We start from the raw sequence: 9,965 nt of genomic DNA, 5'->3' as shown, positions 1-9,965 counted from the left end.
CTGAGCCGAAGGCAGTCGCTTAACCAACTGAGCCACCCAGGCGCCCTCAAGTAAATAATCTTTAAAAACAAAACAAAAAAAAGATAGAGGCTAGGATGAGAGAGTCTATCACATAATTGGAATCAAAGGAGGACAGAATAAAAGAGAAGCAATATTTTTCAACATTTTGCAAAACTTTAAAGTGGAACAAATTTTACAGCAAACATTCATATCCACCACCGAGATCCTAGAATTAACATTTTATTTCATACGCCATATCATTTATCCATTCTCGTACCCATCCATCAATGCATCATATTTTTTGATGCATTTCAGAGTACATTGCAGGCATCACCCTTAAGATGTTTATCATTAACTAGTGTCCAATATTGTTTTATAGGGTTTTTTCCTCCTAGGTAAAATTTATGCACAAATCTTAAATGCATCATTCACTGAGCTTTTACAAGTGCATATACTGGTGTAACATAAACTCCTATCAAAAAATACAACATATGGGGCACCTATAGTTGGCTACTATAGTTTTCAATTCTAAAATCACCATTTGGTTTTCATTATATTTTTCATATCTTCGCTGATACTTTATATTTTTTCATTGGTTTCAAAAGTGCTTTTGACTGCTTATAAGAGAATTTTTTAAAAAGATTTTATTTATTTATTAGAGAGCACGAGTTGGGGTGGGGCAGAGGGATAAGCAGACTCCCTGCGAAGTGAGGAGTCCAGTACAGGGGCTCAATGCGGGGTTCAATCTCAGGACCCTGAGATCATGACCTAAGCCAAAGTCAGACGAGCTTAACCAACTGAGCCACCCAGGCACCCCACTTGTAAGAGAATTTTTATAATAGTCAAGAACTTTGAAGGGCCTGAGGTTTTACCTTACTTGCAAATTAATGTTAGGCTGCCCATAGTTTCATAGACAGTGGCAGGAGACTCCTGGGTCAGAAACAAAAAACAACCTATTACCCACAGCAGTAGCAGGAAACAAAGTATCAGCATTTATGCCAGTTTCCTGAGTCCCAGTTTCCACAGAGTGATGCCTTGAGGACAAGGTGGATACCTGTGCATGAAGTGAGTTGCATTACAAGAGAGGAACTCTACGGGAAACTCCCCTAATAAGGGGCTAGCAAACCTATCCAACTGTGCCCTGGAGAGAGACATGATTTTTTTTTTTATCCTGGACAGCAGACAAACCTACTTTTATCCTCAGAGGAAGATATTATGTCTATTTTTCAAGGATGTTTGCTATACAAGCATCCCTGAAAAGATAGTTCAAGATAAAAGCTGTTAATGCCTTTGCCCAAAAAGACATGTGGAAATACAAGAGATCAGTGGAGAATTATCTCCCAACAAATAACTGCTTTAAGGCTTTTCTCACATAATGCCATCATCTCTGTTCTCTCAATGTTGGCATCTTTTTTTTTCCCATGTAAATTGAAAATTTCCTGGTTCTTAGTATGCTTAACAATTGTGGATTGTATCCTGGACATTTTGAATATTCTGTTTTGAGATTCTAGGTCTTGTTTAAATTCTATTGAAAATGCTAATGTTTTTGTTTTAACAGCAGGCAATCAACCTGGGTAGGTTTAGAGTAGCCTCCTGTGGGCGGGAAAGGGCATAGTAATATAAGTATCTAGCAAAAAAATCCCAATGTTTATTACATTCCAGGATAATAAGCCTACAGATGCCTTTCTCCTCTCCTCTAGAGGAAATTTTCTTGCATTTCAAGATAATGAGTAATCTCTCCTAAGGGGGGGAATGATCCAGTAACCAGCAGCCTTGATAAAAGCTTAGACTCCTAAATTCAGATTATTCTCCTGTGATGCAACCCACTGCACATACATCTGGCCCTCATCCTGTCCACCCGTGGGAACTGAGACGTGAGGAACTGACTGATCGAGGTCCTGCTTCTCCCTCTCCCTCTGCTGCTCCCCCCTGCTTGCATTCTTTCTCTCTCTCTAATAAATAAATAAATCTTTAAAAAAAAAAAAGTACTGCGGAGGAAGCCATGTTTTCAGGAGATGGCTAGGTTTTTGGTTAGAGTAAGAAGATAAAGGGAATGTTTAGAAAAACTGTTAAAGATATAGGGCATTTGACTGATCTCAACACAACAGAAGAATCAAGTAGATTAGAAGAAATGGGAAGTTAGGCTATATTAGAGCAAGGCATTTTTGGGGTTAAGAATCTGTAAATGGACTTGACCTGTAAAAAGGCAAATAGGCATATGAGATATGATGTGGTTATTTATAATTTTTTTAAAGGAAGGTCTAATTATAGCTTATTGAGATTGTTCTTTAAGCAGTTTATAGCCTGTAATTAATCTCTTGAGATTGTTCTCTTAGGCAGTTTATACTGGCAAAGTGGGAAGATACTGAGATCTGAGGGGTATGGACGAGCAGACTTACCAGGAGCACACTGAACTCTGTGCCTCTAAAATCTGGTTGGGGGGCGCCTGGGTGGCTCAGTCGTTAAGCGTCTGCCTTCGGCTCAGGTCATGATCCCAGGGTCCTGGAATCGAGCCCCGCATCGGGCTCCCTGCTCCACGGGAAGCCTGCTTCTCTCTCTCCCATTCCCCCTGCTTGTATTCCCTCTCTCGCTGTGTCTCTCTCTGTCAAATAAATAAATAAAATCTTAAAAAATAAAATAAAATAAAATAAAATAAAATAAAATAAAATAAAATCTGGTTGGGATTTTGGCTGAAAGGATCTCTGAAGGTATTATGTAAATCCAGAAATATTGGGAACCCTGGAAGCTCCCTTTATAGACTAAATCTTTGGTGCTGCTGATGGACAATCTTCCAGGGATATGGAAATCTTGCTGTGGGTGAGAAAGGGTGTAATGACATAAATATCTACCTGAAAAGCCCAAGAAAAGCAACATCATTTTAGGTCTTTTCTCAGACTTGAACTTCTCAGAGGAGGCTTTTTTGAACACATTATCTGAAATAGTATTTTTCATGGTCACTTTTCATCCCTTACTATGCTTCCCCCAACTTCTTAGCACTTATCACCCTGTCATATATTTATTTGTTTAGTACTTCCTCTCAGTAGAGTATAAAGATCTTAAGAACAGACTTTTTTACTGCTTATTTCCAGGACCCAGAACAGTGCCTGGCACACTGTAAACACTCAATAAACATTTATAGAATGAGTGAATGGATAAATTAAAGAATATTAGGACAATTAAATGAGTTCAGTAATGAGGCCAATTACAAAATCACGAATCCTAAAATTAACAGTATTTCTATAAACAGCAAAAGCCATTTAAAAATACAGAAAAAGATATTTATTAATAACAACAACAAAAAAATAAGATATCCAGAAGTAAACTAAATGGAAACTAACATTCAAATTTTACTGACAGAAGAAATGAATACATAAAGAAGCATACCATGTTGCTGAATAGAAAAGCATATTGTAAGGATGCAGATTCGCCCCAAGTTAATCTATAAATTTAACACAGTATCAGTTGAAATCCCAACTAAAGTTTTAGGGGAAAGGGAAAGACAAAACTTGACAAAAAGATTTTAAATTTCATCAGGAAGAATAAATGCTGTAGAATAGTGAATTAAATTCTGAAGGAAGGTACTGATCAGGGATGGTACTCTACCAGACAGGAAAACATAGGAAAAGACAAATTGTATCAAAAGCTTAAAAAAAAAAAAAAGTGTATATCCTTTAACCCAGACATTCCACTTCTAGAAATCTTTCCCAAGAAATAGATAATATGGCAAAGCTGTTTATCAAAGTAATGTCTGTAATGCCAAAACAAAAGAAACAATCCGTGTTCCACAAATAGAGGATGGTTCAGACAAATCATGGCTTAAAAAACAAATACCTGTGGGATATCACAGAGCCTTTGAGAATTATGTAGTGTAGAATTACATTAATGACTATGGAAGGTGTTTGCATATGTTCCTATGTTAAAGAAAAAGCTGATTATAAAACAGGATATCTAATAGTATCCTCATTTATGTAAAATTTAAAAATAATAATTTACATATAGAGGTGAAGAAATAATCTGGATGGAAGGTTATACATCAAAATGTTAACAGTAGTTCCCTTGAAATAAGAATTAAGGATGATTAAACAATTTTTTGTTTGTTTTTTGAATTTGTATACTGAAAAATTAGTGAAGTTCTCCCCAAAATGGGAGAGCAGTTAAACTCTTCACTCTTGCCACCTGGTGGCTACCACACAGAGGTTTCTTTCTTTTCTATCACCTGAAGAAATAATGCACACATCATAAAGTTGTAAAGAAACCCGCAGTATCACCTAGTTCCAGCCATCATTTTATAGCTGAGGAATTAAAAGCAAAAATTTGAAGCCATTTGTCTGAAGTCACGCTGCTGATGAAACTTAGTAACATATTTGTTGAGCCCTTCTTCTAAGTACTTTACATGGATTATCTCATTGTATTCTCATAGGAACTTATGAGGTAGGTCCTGTTTTTACTTTCATTTATCCCCATGAGGATCCCGAGGCACAGAGAAAGTGAGTGAATCACACAGCCAGGGCAGAGCCAGGCATTCTGAGGTTCACTGGAAGCTCCTCTATCCCAGGGCCTCTTCCTTCTGTGCTTTTGGTGACAGCTCTTAGCGTATCCCCAATGTCACGTTCCTCATGGATATAAAGAAAGTACCAACATTTACTGAGAGGAATATTAGGAAACAAAGTAACTTGACCCCCAGAACCTTGCAAAGAATCTTGTCCAGATAGGAACAGACTTCCTTTGAATTCTTCCAGGATCCAGATAGTAGAGAATCTTCTGTCAGAGATTTGGGACTATGGATAGGCTTACCTGGGTTCCCCTGTTCCAGTTTTATCCATGCTATGCTCCCTGCTTAAGTTTTTGATGACCAGAGCTTAGAGTTAACATCACTAGGTCCACTTGTTCATGAACTTTGCCCCTCTCTCTTTTAGCTCTTGCCCAAATTCTCAGGGGAAACAGTCTCCAGCGCTGCATCTATCTTTGTGCTCAAAACCAAATGGCGTTAAGTGCTAATAAGTGCAAAAATTGTACTTAGTGATCAATCTTTTAGAAGTGAAATTGAAAGTCTGAAATAACTAGGGCCATTACCCTCTGAAGCCCTATGAAAACCCAAAAAATCTTTCAGAATTGCTCCTAAAATGAATATATACCTTTGAATTATCATCTAATTAAAGCTGCTTTTTCTCAAGTATCATCTTACTTGAAAATAAATTAAAATTTAAAATTTGTACAGTATTGTAAAAGTGTTTTATTTTTCTGCTTTATATTTTTAGAGGACAGTGTAAGTGTGAAAAGACCTTAGGTGTTAGACAGTCTGGAGTTAAAATTCACATATTAGCTGTCACACATTAACTATGATTTGAGTAAATTACTAAATTAAATTTTAAAATTCGTATCTCTCAAATTAAGGATCATAACATCACCAAAGGTGGTAGATATGACATAAAAAACTAGGACATATGGGCATCTAGCAAATATACATTTTCTTCCCTTCTCCCTGCATTATGCACTAATCCAAATGTTCTTCACATACCTGGGCTAGGATTTATTTGAAGCAATCATTTATATCTTAGCCAATGTTCTATTTGAGGTGTTTGAGACGCTTTTTTCTTTTCTATCCCTTTTTCAATCTATCAATGAGTCCTGTAGGCTTCACTTTCAGAACAGATCCCAAATTCAACTATTTCTTATCCCTCCATAATGACCATCCTGGTCCAAACCATCCTCCTCTCTCATCTGACTGGTGCAGCAACTTCCTAACTGGACTCCCTGCTTCCATTCTTCTCCCCACCGTCTCTTCAACGCATGCAGACAACGTTATTCTTCCAAAAAATTATATCATGTCACTTCTTTTTTTAAAAAGTTTATTTATTTGACAGAGAGACAGAGAAAGCACAAGCAGGGGGAAAGGCAGGCAGAGGGAGAGGGTGAAGCTGACTCCTCACTGAGCAGGGAGCCTGACGTAGGGCTCGATCCCAGGACCCTGAGATCATGACCTGAGCCAAACAAAGGCAGACACTTAACCTACTGTGCCACCCAGGGACCCTATTATGTCACTTCATTGCTCAAAATCTTACAAGAGATCCTCATCACTCTTAGACTAAAAATCTAAAGTCCTTACCAAAGGCTACTAGACCTCTGTGATCTGATTCCTGCCTACCATCTTGTACCTCTCTTCTCCCTTACAGTGCTCCAGCTGCACCCTTGTGTTCTTTGCTGGTGCCAAGCACACACCTTCCTCAGGGCCTTTTTATCTGTTGTGCCCTCTGCCTGGAATGCTCCTCCTAGATCTACCATGCCTCACTTTCTCATTCCTCACCTCAGAGAGGCTGAACCTAGGCACTCTATTTAAACAATACTCCTCCAAAACACTCTCTCCTTGTACTCATTTTTCCTCATAGCATTTACCATACCTTGGCATTGTAAAACACACACATACACATGTATATTTATTCTGTCCTCCCACCTGAAATTAAGTTCTAAGAAAATGAAGACTTAATTTTGTTCTCTGTATTGCTAGCATCTAGAACAATGATTGGCACATGCCAGGCATTCAAAAATATTTGTTGAATGAATACATGAAAAAAACCTTTAACTTCCTGCCATCAAATTAGCACTTCTAGAGCCCTCCTTTCCCCTCTTCTTCCCTTTAGGTAGAAGAGATGATTTTTTTTTTTCCTGTCTGAATTTGTCTCCTGTATGTTCTGCCTCCTTAATGATCTTGACTTAGCCTTTACATTCAAATCTCTCTGACTACAGACATTTTTCTTAGCAGGCACAAGTCTCTCCCGTTTTAAATAAAACTCAGAAGAAAAAAAAAAAAGTCCTCTGTATGCATCTCCGGTCAGCTGCCAATCTCTTTCTCCTTCTCCTTCAACTTCCCCCACTCCCAGTCCAGCCAGTCATCAGGTTCCATTAATTCTATATTGGATCAAACTGTGCGCCCCCCCCCCCCACCCCCCGCAAGATGTCCAAGTTCTAATGTGTCTTTACAGATGTGATTAAGTTAAGGATCTCAAGATGAGATCATATGACTGGTATCCTATATGAGAAAGAGGAGGAAGGAGAGGGAAAACTGAGACCCAAAAGCAGGAGAGAAGGCCCTGTGCAGGCCCCTGAGAAGATCAGTGTCATGCTGTCAAAGGCCAAAAAGCACCAAGGACTGCCAGCCCTACCAACAACTTGATTTCAGACTTCTGGCCTCCAAAACTGTGAAAGAACAAATTTCTGTTCTTACCACCAAGTTTGTGGTCATTTGTTATGTAGTCCTAGGAAAAATATATATACCTTCAAAATATCTCTTGAAACCCACCCATGATTCTCCCTCATCACTGCCCCTATCTAATTTAGGCCACAATTACAACAATCTTCTGCCTTGTCTCCCTGCTGCTAGTCTCGGCCCATCATTCTAAAATGCGTGAAATTTACCCTCCTGTTTACCATCTGTGAGTGGTTTACCAATGACTCCTGGATTAAGTCTAAATGCCTGGTATCATGGTTTACAGGACTTCCACTTTGGTTTTTGCTTATTCACATAGCCTTATTTCTCACCTCTTTTCACACTCACCCTCAGTTTTATGCTCTAGGTACAGTAATAATTTCTGATATTTATTGGACACTTACTCTGTTCAGACACAGCTAAATCTCACGACAACCCTATAAGACAGGAACAAGCTTCTTTCAGTGTCTCAGCCTTTTTTCCTCTTGCTCTGGGGCTTTGCATATGCTGTCCTCTGCCTAAAATAACCTTACTTCCTCTTCACCTGTTTTCTGCCCCTTCTCCTCATCTGGCTACTTCACACCTACACTTTAGGTCTCAGCTTATTCAGCATTCCCTCCATGAAGCATTCCTAGATCTTCCTAAATCCGGGTTATGTGTCCCACCCCAATTACTCATAGTCCCATTACACCCTGCACTTCTCCTATCATAAGATACAATTGTCTTATATTTATATTTTTTCTTAGTCCATTTGGGCTACTCTAACAAAACATCACAGTCTGGGTGGGTTCTAAACAACAGACATTTATTTCTAACAGTTCTAGCTGAAGTCCGATGTCAGGGTGCCAGTGGTGGGTGAGGACCCTCTTTTGGGTTGCAGACTTCTCACTGTAAACTCACATGGTGGAAAAGGTAAGCAAGCTCTCTCCAGGGCCTGTTTTGTAAGAGCACTAATCCCATTTATGAGGGCTCTACTCTCATGAGTAATAACCTCCCAAAGGCCTCTCTCCCAAATTCTATCACCTTGGGGATTAGGATTGCAACATATGAATGTGGGTGGAACACATTCAGACCATTGCAACTGGCCTGTATCTCACACTATTTTATGCGCCCTGTGGACTGAGGCTATACCTATTGCTTACCACTGTAACCCCACCCCTAGAATCAAGCATCATGCCTGACACATAAGAGATGCTCAATCAATATATGTTGAAGGGGCGCCTGGGTGGCTCAGTCGTTAAGCGTCTGCCTTCAGCTCAGGTCATGATCCCAGGGTCCTGGGATCGAGGCCCACATCGGGCTCCCTTCTCAGCAGGAAGCCTGCTTCTTCCTCTCCCTCTCCCCCTGCTTGTGTTCCCTCTCTTGCTGTCTGTCAAATAAATAAAATCTTCAAAAAATATATATATATGTTGAATAAATGAAAGAAACTTGAATAAAGGTTGCTAGTAGCATTATGTCTCTAACACCAGCTAGGATAGAAAGAGATGTATCCCCAGACTTGGTTGCCAACTGTTCCCGTCCTCAGGATTGATGCCCCAGGCCTTTGCCTTGGGCCAGTTCTCAAATACCATTTCATAGGAATTTCCTGAGACCTGTAAGGCCCATTAGTCCTCACCTCCTTATCATACTCAGCACTTCCCCAATGCAAGACTCTCCAGGTGGCCATCCTCTTCCATTCTGCTCTGCAATCCTCCCAAACCCTTCCTCTTCTTGCTCTTTTTTCCCTGTGTCCTCTGGAAATCCTGCGTATTCAAAACAAACTCACCCATTTTCTCATCCTTCCAACAAAATACTCCATCTCCTGGCTTTTACATGGAAAACAGCTTTCCCTTGAGAAGACCAACTTTTCTACTGCTACCTTGGTGGTCCTATTGGATCGATTATTCTTTCAGAACCCTGGGATATAATTCATCTGGTCCTTGAGGTTTGAATTCAGTTCTGACCATTTCCAAGTATTGGCTATTACACAGAAGAATTAGAGTGGTCTATAAGGACTTGAAAACAGCAGTAAAGATGTTTAGTTTGGAAAGATCCTGTAACCATGAATTGTTTTAAAACTTTCACTGAACCTAACCAATAGCCTCTGAATTTCCCTCACAACTACCAAATTCAAAATGAAAAACAAAACAAGTGGCGCCTGTACCTCGGAGACTACAGAAACACCACATATGCTGCTGATACTGCTCCTTAGCTAACACGTGGTTTCCTCTAGGTTGTAGGATCCATGGCCCATGACATACAGCTACTATAAGTAGGGATGGAGTCTTATCAATGAAATGTCTGGCCTAGAGCAGTACTCACATATTGATTTAATTTCTAATGGCCCACAATATGCTTGACTTTGTGGCAAATTCTAAAAAGCATTAGCTTTTTCTTTTATAACTTATCTAATTTCTAACCTTATGTGAACTGTTAGACTTTCCAGTTGTTAAGCTCCAGCAAGAAAGCTCCTATAGTCCAAAATGCAAATTGAAATGACTGATCTTTTTTGAGCACTTTCTGGTCTCTTATTCTGGCTCACTGAGCCATCTTCTGACCCATGACTTGTTTAAAGTGGATTAGTCAGGGGCGCCTGGGTGGCTCAGTTGTTAAGCATTTGCCTTTGGCTCAGGTCATGATCCCAGGGCCCTGGGATAGAGCCCCACATTGGGCTCCCTGCTCTGCGGGAAGCCTGCTTCTCCCTCTCCCGCTCCCCCTGCTTGTGTTCCCTCTCTTGCTGTCTCTCTGTCAAATGAACAAATAAAAATCTTAAAAAAAAAAA

The sequence above is a fragment of the Phoca vitulina genome, unplaced genomic scaffold (genome assembly GCF_004348235.1).
Source record: "Phoca vitulina isolate PV1807 unplaced genomic scaffold, GSC_HSeal_1.0 scaffold14, whole genome shotgun sequence".
Lineage (NCBI taxonomy): Eukaryota > Metazoa > Chordata > Mammalia > Carnivora > Phocidae > Phoca > Phoca vitulina.
Note: the sequence above shows the minus strand (reverse complement) of the source record.